The sequence below is a fragment of the Protopterus annectens genome, chromosome 17.part0 (genome assembly GCF_019279795.1).
Source record: "Protopterus annectens isolate FY-2018-M chromosome 17.part0, PAN1.0, whole genome shotgun sequence".
Lineage (NCBI taxonomy): Eukaryota > Metazoa > Chordata > Ceratodontiformes > Protopteridae > Protopterus > Protopterus annectens.
This window is the reverse complement of record NC_056751.1, coordinates 105,557,747-105,574,843: the sequence shown is the minus strand read 5'-3', so window position 1 is coordinate 105,574,843 and position 17,097 is coordinate 105,557,747.

Here is a 17,097-nt window from a genome sequence, read left to right as displayed (position 1 = left end):
AAACCCCATCCACAACTGCAATCTGACCTGACACATGCATGTAGATACTCTACAAAGAGAAGTATGTCTGCTACACTAGCCATACCTGCATGCTCCTCATCCATTGTCTGGGTGCCACCCACCTCCAGCATGTGGGGGGTCTGTACCCTGATGTTTTACTGGGATGGGTGCCCCAAGGTTGCTGATGAGCTCCTCGGTGGGTGTCAGTGGAGGCTGCATGGCTGGGTCCCCACCTGTAGCTGTGCGGTCCCTGGCCACTGCAGCAGCCCTTTGTCGGTGATGGTGTATGAGGTCATTTGCACGATGTCAGACCTGCTCATATATACTTGCATGCAGGCTGACATAGTTTACCCTGTGGACAAGGTTGACCCACAGGCTGGTCTTCTCCAGCAGATGTACAGAATCTGCACATCTACATTGAATACCAGTAGCCACCACTCACAACTATACCATACCCCTGTAATCTATCAGTACTGTATCAACTTGCATTGCACTCCTGGTCCTGATGTGCCATATTCCCCCCAATGAGGGCTACTTCATTTTATAATCCTCTATTCTTTATTCATGTCTGTGTAGAGGGATGACATTGGCTATCTTCTATGTGGATTGGGTGTGGATGATCCCAAGGCTTGGTGTGACTACATTGTATGATGGAGCTGGGAGCACATGCCTGAGTTCATGTAGGATGTGGACAGGGACGTTGCCAGGTCCCCATGGCTACTTACATTTGTTGCCTTTCAGTAGGCAATATGTAACTGCTCACTGGTGATGAAGGGAGGGGTGTGGGTGCTGTGCATATCCACCTATAGTGATGCTGAACCAGGGGGTGATGTTTGCCCTAAACCTATCTGCAGCAGGTTGGCTATAGCTATGTTGTGTGTGTATGTGGTCTGATTGACTACCATTACAAGGTGGGTTGGTTTGTTTCCCCTGAGATTGCAGACATATGTGAAGATGGCCTTGTGATTGGACTTGGTGGATGTGTCCAATTTGTACTCATAGTTAGTCTTAGCCTGTGACCTTATATGCTTGATCAGACAAAGGCTGACTTGATGCCAAGTTGGTGCCTGCTCTTAATTTGCTCTTAACAGCCAATATAGGGACCAAGTCCATGGTTTGTGTATTACTGCTGTCCAGCAAAGGGGATTACTCTACTTTGGTGGAGGCAGGTTTTACAAGTAAGGTATTGCTGAGTCCATACAGCTATGTTGGTGTTCATATAGCTGTTTGTAGTAGGCATGGACACACAGTCATAACACAGTTGGACACCTCTCCAATTTCAAACAGATAATCATGCTTATTGTAGTACCTATGACTGTGTCAGGGCAATGCAACAACCAGTAGCTGTATAAATGTCACTCTGTTGGATGCACAGTAACTAAGATTACACACGTGTACAATATGTACAGCTTATTTAACTGACATTTTGCATCCCATGTCTGTTGTTATGAGCTGGCCAGATACACCTACTCATACTGACGTGCACAGGTAATACCTGATATACATTTCTGTTCTATGTCAGTATGGCACACTGTATTCACATTCTTGCTGCCCAGTCATCCCTCTTAACCCATTAGAGTAGGACATCTGTAGGATGCCACACATACATGGGGGGCAAAAAGGTAAAATTAGTGACACTGTCTTAATATTACTGTAACACACTTGAGTCACTCGATAGCACAGTAGCCTTTGCATTGACAGACATACCCTAGAGGATGTCCAACACTCATATGGCAGGAAGAGAGGAGAAAGGCTAGGAGTGTGGTAGTGAGGGTAAGAACTTTTAATAATGTTGGCAGTATGACTGGTATAGGGACAGAGCTAGCTGATATGATGGCCAGAGGAAGGTGGATATATTGTGTGTGCAAGAGACCAGATGGAAGGGGAGTACAGCTAGGTGTATCTGAGGCAGGTCACAATTGTGCTATCAGGGTGCGGATGGAAGGGGAAAGGGGGTAGGGGTTATCCTGAAGGAACAGTATGCCAAGAGTGTTTTTGGAGGATGACATGACTGTCTAATAGAGTGACGTTTATGAATCTGGAAATTGATGGTGTAATGATGATTTGTTGTTAGTGCATATGCTATGCAAGTTGCTTGTGCGATGAATGAGAAGGAGAAAAGTGAAGTCAGTTGGATGACATGATGATGACTGTACCCAAGGGTGAGAGAGTGGTGATTGCAGTAGATTTCAATAGCCATGTTGGTGAAGGGAACAGAGGGGATGAGGAAGGGATGGGTATGTATGGTGTTAAGCAAAGGAATGCAGACGGTGAAGTGGTAGTGGATTTTGCAAAAAGGATGGACATGGCTGTGGTGAATACATACTATAACAAGAGGGAGAAGTATAGGGTAACATACAAGAGTGGAGGGAGATGCACACAGATGGAATATATCCAATATAGGAGGGCCAGTTTGAAGGAGATTGGAGACTGTAAAGTGATGACAGGGGAAAGTGTAGTTAGGCAGCAGAGACAGTTGGTCTGTAAGATGACGTTGATGATCAAGAAGAGGAGGAGTGTGAGGACAGCACCAAGGATCAAATGATGGGAACTGGAAAAGGGTGATTGTGAGGTGGAGTTCGGGGAAGAGTTAAGACAGGCATTCGGTGGCAGTGATGATTTACCAAATATCTGGATAAGTACAAGAGAGCTAGTAAGAGAGACGGCTAGAAAGGTGCTTGGTGTGACATGTGGATGGAGGAAGGAGTACAAGTACACCTGGTGGTGGACTGAGGAAGTACAGGACAGTATACAGAGAAAGAGGTTGGGATGAAGGAGTGGGATTGTTAGAGAGATGAGGAAAGTAGACAGGAGTATAAGGAGATGAGGTGGGAAAGTAGACAGGAGTATAAGGAGATGAGGTGCATGGCAAAGACAGAGATGGCAAAGGCTAGGTATGAGCCATATGAAAACTTGTATGACAGGTTGGCCACTAAGGAGGGATGAAAGGACTTGTACCAGTTGGCTAGACAGAGGGACTGAGCTAGGAAAGATGTCCAGCAGATAAGGGTGATAAAGGATAATGAGGAAAACATACTCACAAGTGAGGAGAGTGTGTTGAGCAGATGGAAAGAGTACTTTGAGAGACTGATGAATGAAGATCATGAGAGAGAGATGGTTAGATGATGTGGGTATGGTGAATCAGGAAGTGCAAAGGCTTACCAAGGAGGATATAAGGATAGATATGAAGAGGATGAATACTGGAAAGCCTGTTAGTCCACATGACATACCTGTGGTAGCATGGAAGTGTTTAGGGGAAATGGCAGTGGCGTTTTTAACCAGATTGTTTAATGATATCTTGGAAAGTGAGGGGTTGCATGTGGAGTGGAGAGAAAGTGTCTGTGTACCATTTTAAGAATAAGGTTGATGTGGAGAGGTGTAGTAACTACAGAGGGATAATATTAATCATTCACAGCATGAAGTCATGGGAAAGAATAGTGGCAGCTAGGTTAAGCAGGGAGATGATGAGTAGTGGTCAGCATTATGTTTTCATGCCAGGTAAGAGCACTACAGATGCAATGTCTGCTCTGAAAGTGTTGCTGGAGTAGTGCAGAGAAGGTCAGGAGTTGCTTTGTGTCTTTCTGGACATAAAGAAAGCATATGACAGGGTGCCTAGAGAGGAGTTGTGGTATTGTATGAGGAAGTCATGAGTGGCAGAGATATATGTAAGACTGGTACAGGATATGTACAAGGGTGGTGTGACAGCGGTGAGGTCTGCAATGGAAGTGACATATGCATTTAAGGTAGAGGTGGGATGACATCAGGGATCGCTATGAGTCCTTTCTTATTTGCAATGGTGATGGGCAGTTAACAGACAAGATGCTACAGGAGTCTGTGTTGACTTTGTTGTTTGCAGATGACATTGTGATCTGTACTGAAAGTAGGGTACAGATTTAGGAGACCCTGTAGAGCTGGAGATATGCTCTAGAGAGGAGAGGAATGAAGGTCAGCAGGACTAAGACAGAATATCTGTGTGTGAATGAGAGGGAGGGTAGCAGAATGTTGAGAATGAAGGGGGTAGAGTTGACAAGGGTGGATGTGTTTAAATGATTGGGATCAACATTTCAGAGTAATGACGACTGTGGAGGACAGGTGAAGAAGAGAGTACAGGCAAGATGGAGAGGGTGGAGAAGAGTGTCAGCACTGATTTATGACAGACGAGTACCAGTAAAAGTGAAAGGGAAGGTTTACAACAGGGTAGTGAGACCAGCTATGTTATATGGTTTAAAGACAGTGTCATTGACAAAAAGGCAGGAGTCAGAGCTGGACAGGGCAGAGTTACAGATGTTAGGATTTGCACTGGTTGTGACGAGGGTGGACAGGCAATGTTTATATGACAGGGTCAGCCCATGTTTGATGGTTTTGAGACAAAGCCAGAGAGGCAAGATTACATTGGCTTGGACATGTGCTGCAGAGGGATGCTGAGTATATTGGGAAAAGGATGGCAAGGATGAAGCTGCCAGGTAAGAGGAAAAGATGAAGGCCTCAGATAAGGTTTCTGGATGTGGTGAGAGAGGACATGCAGGTGGTTGGTATGACAGAGCAGGATGCAGAGGACAGGCAGAAATGGCAACAGATGATCCACTGTGGCAACCCCTAATGGGAACAGTCAGAAGAAAAAGAAGGAGGTGTTTTAATGTCAGTCTTCACAGATTTGCCAGTGATGTGCTAGACATAACACAACTGTATGTGTAAATGACTACAAATATGAGGCACGCATATGGTCAGTATGCATAACATTGGACAGTTTAATGGTATGAGCTCAGTATATTACATGCAATTCAACACACACATCTGCAATAGTACTTTACTAAGCAAATACCATGTATAGGTCTCTCACATTTCTGAGACAACCAAGTATATCATAGTTGTATTCACAAGTAAGATATGGGTATGTACGACATTCCAGTAGCTGGCCTAGCATTGTCACAGTCACTATTGTTCAACACACACTGTAGTAGTAGTCATATGTAAGCCATCCTTTCCTAAGGTGACTCTGGGGCATGTCCTATGATCTATGTAGACAGACCCAGATGCTATGGCCATAGGTTCTGATCAGCAATATATCAGTACAGCAAGTCTTGTTGAGACATATATGTTACAGTTCCTATTTCCCATTTTTATATACCCCCTACTGCAGTCCATTACATGCTTATTTGTTTGCCATACCTGTTTGTTTTATTCAAGTGCACGTGGTTATGTCCTGCTTGGTTTTTATTTTGATTTTTGCTGTTTCTCTCTGTCTCTCTCTCTCTCTGTCTCTCTGTCTCTCTGTCTCTCTTTCTCTCTCTCTCTCTCTCCCTCTCTCTCTCTCTCTCTCAAGGATGTAGGGTGTACATCTGTTTTGCTTGGGCAGCATCTTGCCTTTTGTAGGTAATGCCCATGAGCAGCTGATGGCCTGTGTACCAATTGATGTCCCCCACTTGGTAATTGCATGCAGGACAGCTGTGTTGTTATTCATATAACCAATGGCATAGCAACACACTCCTATCACTGAGTGCATCATGTGAGTGTTGGTCCTTTTCCTTGCCAGTGAGGAGGACTTCATGGAGGTGTGTGAACAACAGCATCACAGAGGTTATTTGGAAATACCTCTTATAACCAAAACTGTGGAGACAGGCCAACAAAATGGGGGAGAATGTTCCAGACATAGGGACAGAATGTAAGTATTGCTGTTATACATTTGGATTAATGCTAGTCTAACACTGTTGTGTGGACATGGAGTTTCTGTGTAATTTTAACTCTATCAGTGTTATGTGTTTGACATAACTCTCACCTGTAGGGCTATCTGCAGAATGGCGAGAATTTGGACTCCTATGTTTGGTGTATTCCTCAGACATTTTTTTGTCTTTGGAAAATCAGTAGCATACTCTGGGAATTGCAGTCAGTAACTGCTAACATCCATTTGTCTTTCTGACCTCATATCCCCTCAGAAAAGGTATGTTACAACTAACCTTGTTACAACAGCAACATTCTAAGATTATAACAGCAATATTTCAAATATGCCCCTGTTTTTGGGTCCCTATCCCACAATTATGTCAGGCTTTGTCCAGGTATCATGCAATAAGAGGTTGATAGGTATGGTATATGATTATTTAATGCCTACATTCCTGACATTATCTCAGTGATGTATCAGACTGCCAGACATGTTATGTGGAAGAGGCTTTATATATGAAGGGAAATCCTGGACATTCTGTGGGAGTCTGTACAGCTGAGAGGTCTGTGTATTTCTGGCAACTGTTGACAGACTGTCAGGATTGTGTAGCAGTGTATTCTGTCAATGTCATTTGGCCTGTGTAGGGAGAGGCATGGATGTATGTGTTATGGCTCATTTTCTATCTGCCTGTGCATGCTGCTCCTGTTTCTGGTGGTCTATCAGCTGTATATGTTTGTAGAGTTAGACTGTGACATGTCCCATACCATGGTCAGGCATCATAGTACACTGTGAATTGGGCCAGCATATGTGGGGGTAGTGTGTGAGTTGCAAACATGTTGAGATGTTTTTGTTCACACAGTCCTTATACTGTACTGTTCCTTTGGCTTACTGGTATGTCACTGTGACTGTGGTTGAATTGGTTGTGGGTATGCACTTTCACAATGGTGTCTGTTTCATGGTGCTGTGACATCCCTGTAGTGCCTGATATATTTGCCAATACATGTGTAATTCCCCCTAGCAGATTTGGGTTAGTGTTGTGTCAGTCTGACTGTAGTTTGGACAGTGCTTGGTAACATGCTTAGCAGCTGAGTGTAGTTTCTCTAATGTGATGTTATGTCCAGATATTTGTAGGATGTAGTGTTGCCTGGCCCCATACGTGTTGTATATTTCTGACACATCAGTGAGCTGATGAGAGGATTTCAGTCACTAACTAGTGGGAAGTAATTGAGTGTTGGACTTGTGCTATTTCAGTCAATATATGTTAGGACAGACATGAGGGTGTAGGTGTAGGCCCCCACTTAATTTGGTTTTCTGTTGTCTGGTTTTGTTTTACATTATTTGGTAAAACCCAACTAGGTGGGGCTATGCCTCCACACCCCCAATGTGGGGGGCTATGCCCCCCACAGACACCCTAACTATACCAAGATTGTACTACAGTGGGGAAAAGGACATATACCTTTGACTTGCCTTAGAGTACTACTTGTCAGTGAAATGAGTTTTAGGTGAAATGAACTTTAGGTGATTTGGTCTCAGTGAAATGGGTGTCAGTGAAATGGTCTTTCAGTGAAGTGATACAAATCCATATATATATATATATATATATATATATATATATATATATATGTGTGTGTATATTTTATATGTATATCACTATTTATATTATGTATATATTTGTCCATATATATGCATCTCCATACATATATACATATGTAAAGGTATAAATATGAAACCTGACTGATTCTACAGAATCTTTTCCCTACTGTTGAATGAGCATATGTTGGAAAAAGCATCAGCAATCTCTACAGCTCAAATGATGTAGTGGTACATTGCTGAGACTAGGGTGTACAGGGCCCTAGGTTTAAGACCTGGCAGGGCTGATCATTTTGTTGCTCTTACAAGCACTTACTCATGCTTACACCCGCACTAATTCTTTAAAAGAAAAGAAAAATGGGTGATAGGAAAGTGTTGAAAAGGGGGCACACAGAGGGAAGAACAATATGAAAGATAGCTATGGATGTGTAGGACGGGTGTACGGAAGGTCCATAGCTATCCATTTCTTATACAGCAACAGCTGTGCATTTGTACAGAATTTGGAGGTGAATTTGGACACTCAAACCCCAGAAAGAAGGGTGTGAACTAAAGAAATTTGGTGTTAAACCTGCTTAGTATAGCTGAGCATTGCTAACCATTGCTCACAATTAATTCTCATAATATACCACACTAATGACTTAATTTAGTAAGTGTATGTGATTTCCATTACATGACATGGCTGTATGTGCTTTCATTACAGTAGCAAGGGGTGTAACTATACTGTATGGGACACATGTATACATGGGTGTTTTTACATGTTATATGCACTCACACTTCCATTTTACACCAGCTACACTACTATGGGTGACAAAATTAACTTACCACATATTTTAATATGAACATAGTACTTTTAAACACTGCTCTCTCATGTAAATTGGATTGCCTGTTGTAGTACTCAAACCGTGTACATCTGCATGTAAAGCTGGGACTCTGACCACTATACTATCTTGGATTGGGGCTTTGAACTGTATATTTTTATTTTATCACCTATTAGATATTAATATCATATTACTATATTAAATAGAGAGTACTGAGGTTTTTGCCCATGTCATTGAGGACTGCTGTCATGACATAATGGCATACATTTCAGTTTCAGACTTGTATCTTTCTGAACATTAATGCTAATGAATAACCTGTTTTCTATAAACTTTCTGTCTGTCCTCTGTGCAGATGGGATGACACCAGTGTTCAGGCTGTGGTTGACTACACTGCAGAATGGGTATGAGAACCCATGCCTGTGTTCATGTTGGATACAGCCAGGTATGGTATCAGGCCTATGGAGACCTCTATATGTTGCCTTTGAGAGGGCATTACAGACCTGCTTCCTGATCTTGAGGGGAGGTGGCCAGGTGCTGTACATGCACATGTGTACATATGGGGGGACAGAGGGGTGATTTTTACACTTCACCTGTCTGCAGCCAGTTGCCTATATTCATGGCATATGTGTATGTGGTGTTATTCACCACCACTATAGAGCAGATATGTGTGCTGCCTCTAGAATTGCAGACACACATCTGAAAGGCCTAGTGATTGGCCTTGGTGGATGTCTCCAGTTTGCATTCAAAGACAGCCTTAAGGTACATCACCTGTGACCTTATTTGCTTGTGCAGAACAAGGTGACATGGCTTCTAATGAGGCACCTGTTCCTTCTTGGCCCATCCTGTGATTATTTACACCTATGATGTTAGTTGTGTATTGCTGCTGACCACCACAGGCATTCAGCCTACCTTGAGGGGGTTGATGTTGTCCTGTCAGGTATTGCTGAGGCCATAAAGCTATGTAGGTGCCCACATAGTATTGTGGTGTGCGCCTGGACACTGCTGCTAGTTCCAACATATGGGACACCCTTCATGTGGGCCTTGTCCCTTTTCCTTGCCTGTGCGGGGGACATTACAGAGGTGTGGAGACTAGAGATTCACAGACAGTAGGTCGAAATACCTCATAGGACAGGACATGTGGAGACAGCCCAACAACATGGAGAACAAAGCTCCAGATTTGGGTACAGATTGTATGTCATTAGTGCTGTTATACACATGGAGGGTTGCTAGATTGACAGGGATCATCTGGACATGTATTTACTGGGTGACTTGACATCTGACAGTGATATGCCTCTGACATACCTCTAAAACTGACATGATGTTCACAGACTGGCAAGATGTTTGCCTGTTATGTCTGGTCTGTTCATCGAACAATGTCTGTTTTGGGGGGTTGCTAGGATAATGTGAGGATTGTAGTCAGTAATTGTTGACATCCATTGGTGTTCCAGACATCATATCCTTCAGTTGTTACAACAACACATGTGACACCAGCTACTGTTTCAGTTTGTAACACCATTATGTGTGATATGTCCCACTTTCCAGCCCCCTGTCCCACAAGTACATCATGCTTTGTCCAGATGCCCTGCACTACAAGGTGCAGAGGTATGGCATATCATTAATTACCAACTGCATTCCAGTTATCATGCCAATGACCTGGCAGACTCCTGGCCATGGTATGCAGCAGTGGCCAGGATTATGGTTCCACACTCTGGTATTTCTGTGCAAATCTGTACATATGACAGTTATGCATGTCTGGCCATTGTAAACAGACTGCCAAGATTGTGTAGCAGTGTTGTGTGTAGATGTTTGTTGGGCTGGGTAGGGAGAGTAGCAGATGTGAGTGCCATACATCCTTTACCTATCTGACTCTGCATGCTGCTACAGCTGCTGGCAGTCTATCAGGTCTCTATGCTTGTAGATGCTGACTGTGAAATGTCCTGTAACACCTCAGGATTCTCAGTACACTCTAAATTGGGCCAGTATATGTCAATGCAGTGTGTGACTGGTAATCAGGATATGTTTGTTCAGACAGTCGTTCTACTCTAGAGTTCATTTTGGGTACTGGTATGTTGCTGTGACTATGGTCCAAATGTTTTTGGGTGGACATATTTGCACCACTCATGGGTAAATGCCCATAAGTGATGTGGGGGAGTGTCATGTTAGTCTTACTGCACTTCACAAGGTGCTGGGTGACATGTTTGGCAGCTGTCAGGGGATTTTCATTCTGTTACATCACTGTGGTCATACCTCTACACTGTCCAGATGCCAAGACACTGTCCAGATGCGTGGCTCATATGTTTGGTCTGTTCCCTAGAGAGTTGTTGTCCTTGGCTAATCAGTAGGATACTCTGGGGAATGCAGTCAGTAAATGCTAACATCCATTGGTGTTACTGACTTCATATCCCTCAGAAAAGATATGTTACAACAAAGCCAGTAACACCAGCAACTGCCTACATTTATAACAGCAATATGTCCAATATACCCCTGTGTTTGGGCCTCTGTCCCCCAATTATGCCAGGCTTTTTACAGATGTCATGCAGTAAGAGGTTTAGAGTATGTAGTAGCATTATTTATTGCATTCATTCCTGCTACCATCCCAGTGATGTCATAGACCCCCAGACATGTAACAGGGAAGTGGCCATAGATATGAGTCCTGTGCCTATACATTCTGTGGGAAACTGTTCATTTGAGAGGTCTGTGTATGCCTGCCCATTGTTAAAAGACTGTCAGGATTGTGTAGCAGCGTAGTGTGTACATGTTATTTGGGCTATGTAGGGAGGGGGTACATGTGAGTGTCATGGGCCCTTTCTATCTGACTGTGCATGCTGCTCCAATTTCTGGTTCCCTATCACCTGTATATGTTTGTACAAGCAGACTGTGACATGTCCCGTAACACCTCAAGATTCCCACTACACTGTGACTTGGGGCAGTATATGTAGGGGTAATGTGTGAGTGGAAAATAGCATAGTGTTGCTCACACAGTCATTATACTGTAGTGTTCAGTTTACTTACAGGCATGTCACTGTGACTGTGGTGCAATTGGTTGGGGGTATGCACGTTCACACCAGTGTCTGTTTTCCACTAGTGTTACACCTATGTAGTGCCTGTTATATTTGCTAATGCATGTGTACAGCCCCAGAACTGTGTTATGTCAGTCTGATTGTAGTTTTGACATTGCTCGGTAGCTCAGTGTAGTTTCCCTAATGTTGTGTTATGTCCACATATTTGTAGGATGTCCAGTTGTTTGTATGATATCTTTGGTCTGGTCTCCATAACAATTGTGTATTCTTGACACATCAGTGGGATGATGTGAGGATTGAGGTCACTAACTAATGAAAAGCAATTGAGTCCTGGAATTGTGATATTTCAGTCAATATATGTTAGGACATACAGTGTTACTATATCAACTTTGTCAGCTTATCTACTATTTTGGATATGTCCCTATTTTCAGGCCTTTGTCCCCCCACTTTGTCAGGCTTGGTCCAGATTCATTGCACTAAGGGGTTCTGAGCATACCTCTCCACTACCAGGATTTTTACAGAATGACCGGATGTTTGGCCCATACTTTTGTAAAGATTCCACAATTTATTTGCATTTGTCTGGTAAATCATGGTGATGATCCAAGGATTTGTGTCAGTAAATAATGACATAACATTTCAGTTTCCATCCTCATATCCTTCAGTAATTGTTTGCTGAAATGCACCCTGTTGCTGAAGCAAATGTCTTCATTTGTAACAGCAATATTTGAAATATGTCCCTATATGTGGCCCATCCCCCCTTTACAGCCTTTGTACAGGTTTCTTGCACTAACAGGTTGAGAGAGATGGTTCTGAGGTATAACTGCACTGTATGTTATATATATATATATATATATATATATATATATATATATATATATATATTTATATATATCTATCTATAGATAGATATATATATATATATATATATATATATATATATATATGGGTCCCCTTCTAAAGACCGAACCGCCGATCCCCCGACGCAGAAATCACCGACGCCAGATAACCGACAGGTGCGTATACCGACAGGGTGATTCGCCGACAGCGGAAAGACCGACAAGGGTAATGTGTGATCGCGACCCGGTAAGTGTGCGACAGTGACGGAGGTAGGAGTGGTCAGGTAAGTGAGTTAGGGTTAAGGTGCAGGTAGGTGAAGTGTGCGTTAGTATCGGAGCTTGGGCTAGGGGTGGGTAAGTGAGTTAGGGTTAGGGTGCAGGTAGGTGAAGTGTGCGATAGTGTCGGACCTTAGGGTTAGGGTTTGGGTCAGGGCTAGTGTGTATGCTATGTAGTGTAGTGTGTTGTTTACGTTCCGTGTGTCGATGTTATGGTGTTCGGTGTTTCGCGTTGTCGGGTTTGTGTGTTGTCGGTTTTCTGGCGTCGGTGATTTCTGTGTCGCGGAATCGTCGGTTCGGTCTTTAGAAGTAGACCCATATATATATATATATATATATATATATATATATATATATATGTATGTATGTATATATATATATATATATATATATATATATATATATATATATATATATATATATATATATATATATAGGTTCATAGGTTCATACGTAGGTACTAGGCTATCTGCCTGAGGGCATTTATAAGCCTAGCCAGAGTGTGTTGGCTTTCGCTGCCACATTGATTAATTAACTGATCCTCTGTCAAGCAGAGCCAATGAAGTGATCCCAGGGGTGTATTTTCTGTTACCCATCCACTCATCAAGGTTTCTCTTGAAGAGTGTTAGTGAGGGGCTCTGCCTGATGTAATTTGGAATTTTGTTCCAAAGCATGGGGAGACTCTGTGACAGGAATCTATCCCTCCAGCATGTTCTATTTGTTGTTGTGGTGTGGTGTGGCTCACTAGAGCGCGCGGCTCGCAGTGACTTGGATTTCTTTAGGTGGAGCATGTCCATCAATTCTGAGTTGGACATGGCTTTGTAAGTCAGGCAGAGATCATCTCTGAGTAAGCGATATGCCAGTGAGTGCAGCCGGAGTTTTTTCAGTTGGGCTGCATAGGACATATGTTCGAGACCAGTAATCCTCTTGGTGAGGTACTTTTGTGGTCTTTCAGCTGTTGGAAGTGTCTTGTGAGGTACATCCTAAATGGGGCATTGTACTATGTGGTGGGTCTAATGAGTGACGAGTAGAGGGGCACTATAACCTCTTTGTTTCTAGATGTAAACCCTTTAGTAATTAGATGGGCCACACAGAAGGATTTCCTAACTACTTTGGCAATATGATTGTCAAAGGAGAGATTACTATCTACCTGGGTCCACAGATCTCTTATTACCTCTTCTGTATTAAGGGGGCTACCACCTATGTGGTAATTTGTGGGTGTTTTGTTTTTCCCAAACGGGATGACTATGCATTTTCTGGCATTTAGCCTGAGGCCATGACTTTGATAACAGGTGTCTGTCTCAGTAAGGCCTTTTTGGAGGATGTCCTTGTCAGCCGGAGAGTCAATTATGGCTCCCAGTTTGCAGTCATCAGCGAACTTGGTTAGCCATAGTCCTCCTGTGTTTGCCTGTACTTCTGAGAAGTATATGCCAAACAGTAGGGGTCCCAGGACTGAGCCTTGCGGGACACCACTTGTGACTGGTTTAGAGTCGGACCTGGAGCCCAGTATTCTTACCATGTGAGTTCTGTCTGTAAGCCAGTTGGCAACCCATCTTGTGATGTAGGGGTTTATGTTCAGGCTGGTGAGTTTTTTTGTAATACCCGAGTGGGGAATGGTGTTGAAAGCCTTGGCGAGGTCAAGGTACACTGTGTAAACCACCTTTCCCTTGTCTATGGCCTTGGTGACTGTCTCAAAAAAGTCATCCAGGTTTAGTAGGCATGATCTGCCCTTAACAAAGCCGAACTGGGTTGGGTCAAGTGTTTGAAGGTTCCCAATGTCTTTGTTAATGAGTTCCCATGATGATGCACTCCATAGCCTTGCAGACCAGGCTAGTCAGGGGCAATAGTTACCAGGGTCAGTTGTGGCCCCTCCTTTGTGGAGAGGAATAACCATTGCTGTGCGCCATTCTATGGCCACGAAGCCTGTGGAGAGGCTGAACAGCATGTTTAGGTGGAGGGTTAGTTCGTTCTGTAGTTCATACAAGATGCAGCCTGGGACACCATCTGGTTCCATTGACACTGTTTTTGGCTTTTGAAAGGGCTGTTTTCACCTGTGCGTCTGTGATTTTTGGGACACTACACTTTTCTGGTATCATTGTGGGCCCTTTTGGAGGTGAGAGGGGGGTGAAGTTTGCACAGAATCTATTTGCCAGGATGTTGACAATATCAGTAGGTTCAGTATATTTTGTGCTATTTTGCACTAGTTCAGTGCATATCTGCGAGTTGCCACTTAGATTCTTAACATAGCTAAAGAAGGCTTTGTGGTTATCATTTGAATCCTTGGCTATGTTTCTTTCAAAGTTAGCCTTGGATGATTTCATGAGCGACCTCCGTTTCTTACTGATACTGATCAGGGATGTCTTTCCTTCTTGGGATTTGCTTTTTTTCTGAACTAGTTTCCTCCTTCTATTGTATAGCCTGTTTATTGCAGGGGTCCACCAAACTGGTTTCCTTCTCTTAGAAGAGTGAGTCTTGGTTTTGCTAGGGATGGCATGATCCATGCATCCTTGTAGGTGCTCATAGAGTGCATTTGTAAAGGTTTCTGCATCTTGGGCAGCGTTATCCTTTAGCGTGGGGGCTATGAAACTTACCATCTCTGTCTTAAGTAAGGTGAAGTTTGCTTTAGAAAAGTTTTTTACTGTGATTTCCTTAGTTGGGGGTGGTGGTGGGGTGTGGACATCCAGAGTGATTAGTTTATGGTCTGATCTAACCAGTGACAGGTTGACGTCCGGTGTGGAACATCTGTTGCCCATGTTGGTCTTGACCAGGTCCAATATGTTTTCACCTCTGGTAGGGGAGTTTACCAGCTGATCCAGGGCATTTGAGTTGATGAATTCCAGGAAGATCTGGGCCTGGGAATTTGTACTCGAGTAGTTTTTCCAGTGAATGGTAGGGTAATTAAAATCGCCCAATATCAGGGTGTTTGGTAGGACCTTCATGTTTTCCAGTGTCTGCAGAAAGGTGGAGTGGTGGTCCTGGGTCATGGAAGGTGATCTGTAGCAGGCCACAATTTGCATTGCAGATTTGCCCGATGTTAGTTGCACATGGATGATCTCAGAGGTATCATGCTGCGCCACTAACCTGGAGGTGTAAGTATCCTTGATGAATATGGATACACCCCCTCCTTTTGTGTTTCGGTCTGTGTTCTGTGGCCGAAACGTGTGGTATGAGTTGTAGCCTGGTAGTGCTGGGGTGCTCTCTGGAGCCTTGAACCAGGTTTCAGTTACTGCACAGATGTCAACGTTCTCCATACTGAGGAGTGCTTCAAGCACGTGCATTTTGAGATTTAAACTCCTGGCATTGAGTAGCATAATCCTCAGTTTTTTGTTAATTGTGCTGTTTACAGAGGTGGGTTGGACTTTTGAGTCTTGCCTAAAAAAGGCACTATGGGGGCAGCAAGAGCCTTGGCCAGTATTTGAAAGCCTAGGGGTGACAGGTGCAAGCCATCTCTTGCTAAGCAATGTGGCTTGTCGAGCATGTTGTCCCAGGCTGACAGACACTGGATCCCCTTTGAATGACACCAGAAACTTAGCCAATTGTTGAAATTGATCATTTTTTTCTTTATACTGAGGTATCATTCTTGGTGAGGGCAGGATGCTACTCAGGGTCACGGTCATACCAGCCTGGGCTACATGATCCAAGAGCTGTTCCATTTCTCTTTTCATGTAGTCCAGAGAGGTACGTCTCAGGTCATTCACACCAACATGAACAATGACAAAGTCATATTTGTACTTGTTCTGGAGTGACCTGAGTGCTTGTGTTATGTGGCAGATTCTGGTTCCCGACAGGCAGGTATATATATATATATATATATATATATATATATATATATATATATATATATATATATATATATATAAAATGTGTGTGTCTGTGTGTATATGTCTATATACAACACAACTGATTCCACAAAGCTTTCTCCCTAATGTTGTATCCCTCTATTGCATGATATCCTTGAAAAAGCAACATTCATTTCTACAGCTCAGCGGTGTAATAGTGCATTCCTCCAACTATAGTGTTCAGGGTCATGGCTTTAACTCTTGGGACTGCTGTTTTTTTTTTCATTAATGTTAAATGACCAGAATACATGATATGTTTGTTAAAGCATTGCAAATTCTTACAACTCAGATGATGTAGTGGCATTTTGCTGTGATTGTAGAGGACAGCATCCCAGGTTCGAGACTTGCCACCGCTGACTATTTTGTTACTGGGCAGAACAAGGTCTGATGGATACAGAGTGATAATGGCACATTTAAGCATATTATACTTATAATTTTATATTATAAAATAATATTTATACACACATTATAATTTTACATTTATCTTCCATGACATCCCTCTATGTGCTTTCATTAAATTATATTCTTGTGTGACTATACTGTGTGGGGCATTTGTGTTGATATGGGGGTTTCACATCTTTTCTACACTAACATCTCACTTTTGGAACTGCTACACTACCCTGATTGACAAAAAAAGTTGCTACATTATTTAGGTTTACTAAAATAATTTTAGCACTACTTTCACACAGGAAAATAAGTTGTCCATCTTGGTACTCAAACCATGAACACCTACTTAAAAAGCTGCAACTCTAACCACTACACTATCTCAGCTTGAAAGCTTCATCTGTATATTTGCATTTAGTGCCTATGGGATGTTTAAACTATGCTAAGCTGACGGCTATAACATGCATACCCACTTAGCTACACTTAAACATTCCTTAGGCTAGTAAAAAAGTATATATTATTATATTATTATGTTATATGGGTGTGTATTATGGTGTTCTGACAACTACTTGGGACTGCAATCGTGAAATACTGGCATTCATTTGGCTTTCAGGCTTCTATCCTCCAGGGACTCCTGCTAATACATATCCTGTTATTTATCAACTTTCTAAGTGTATG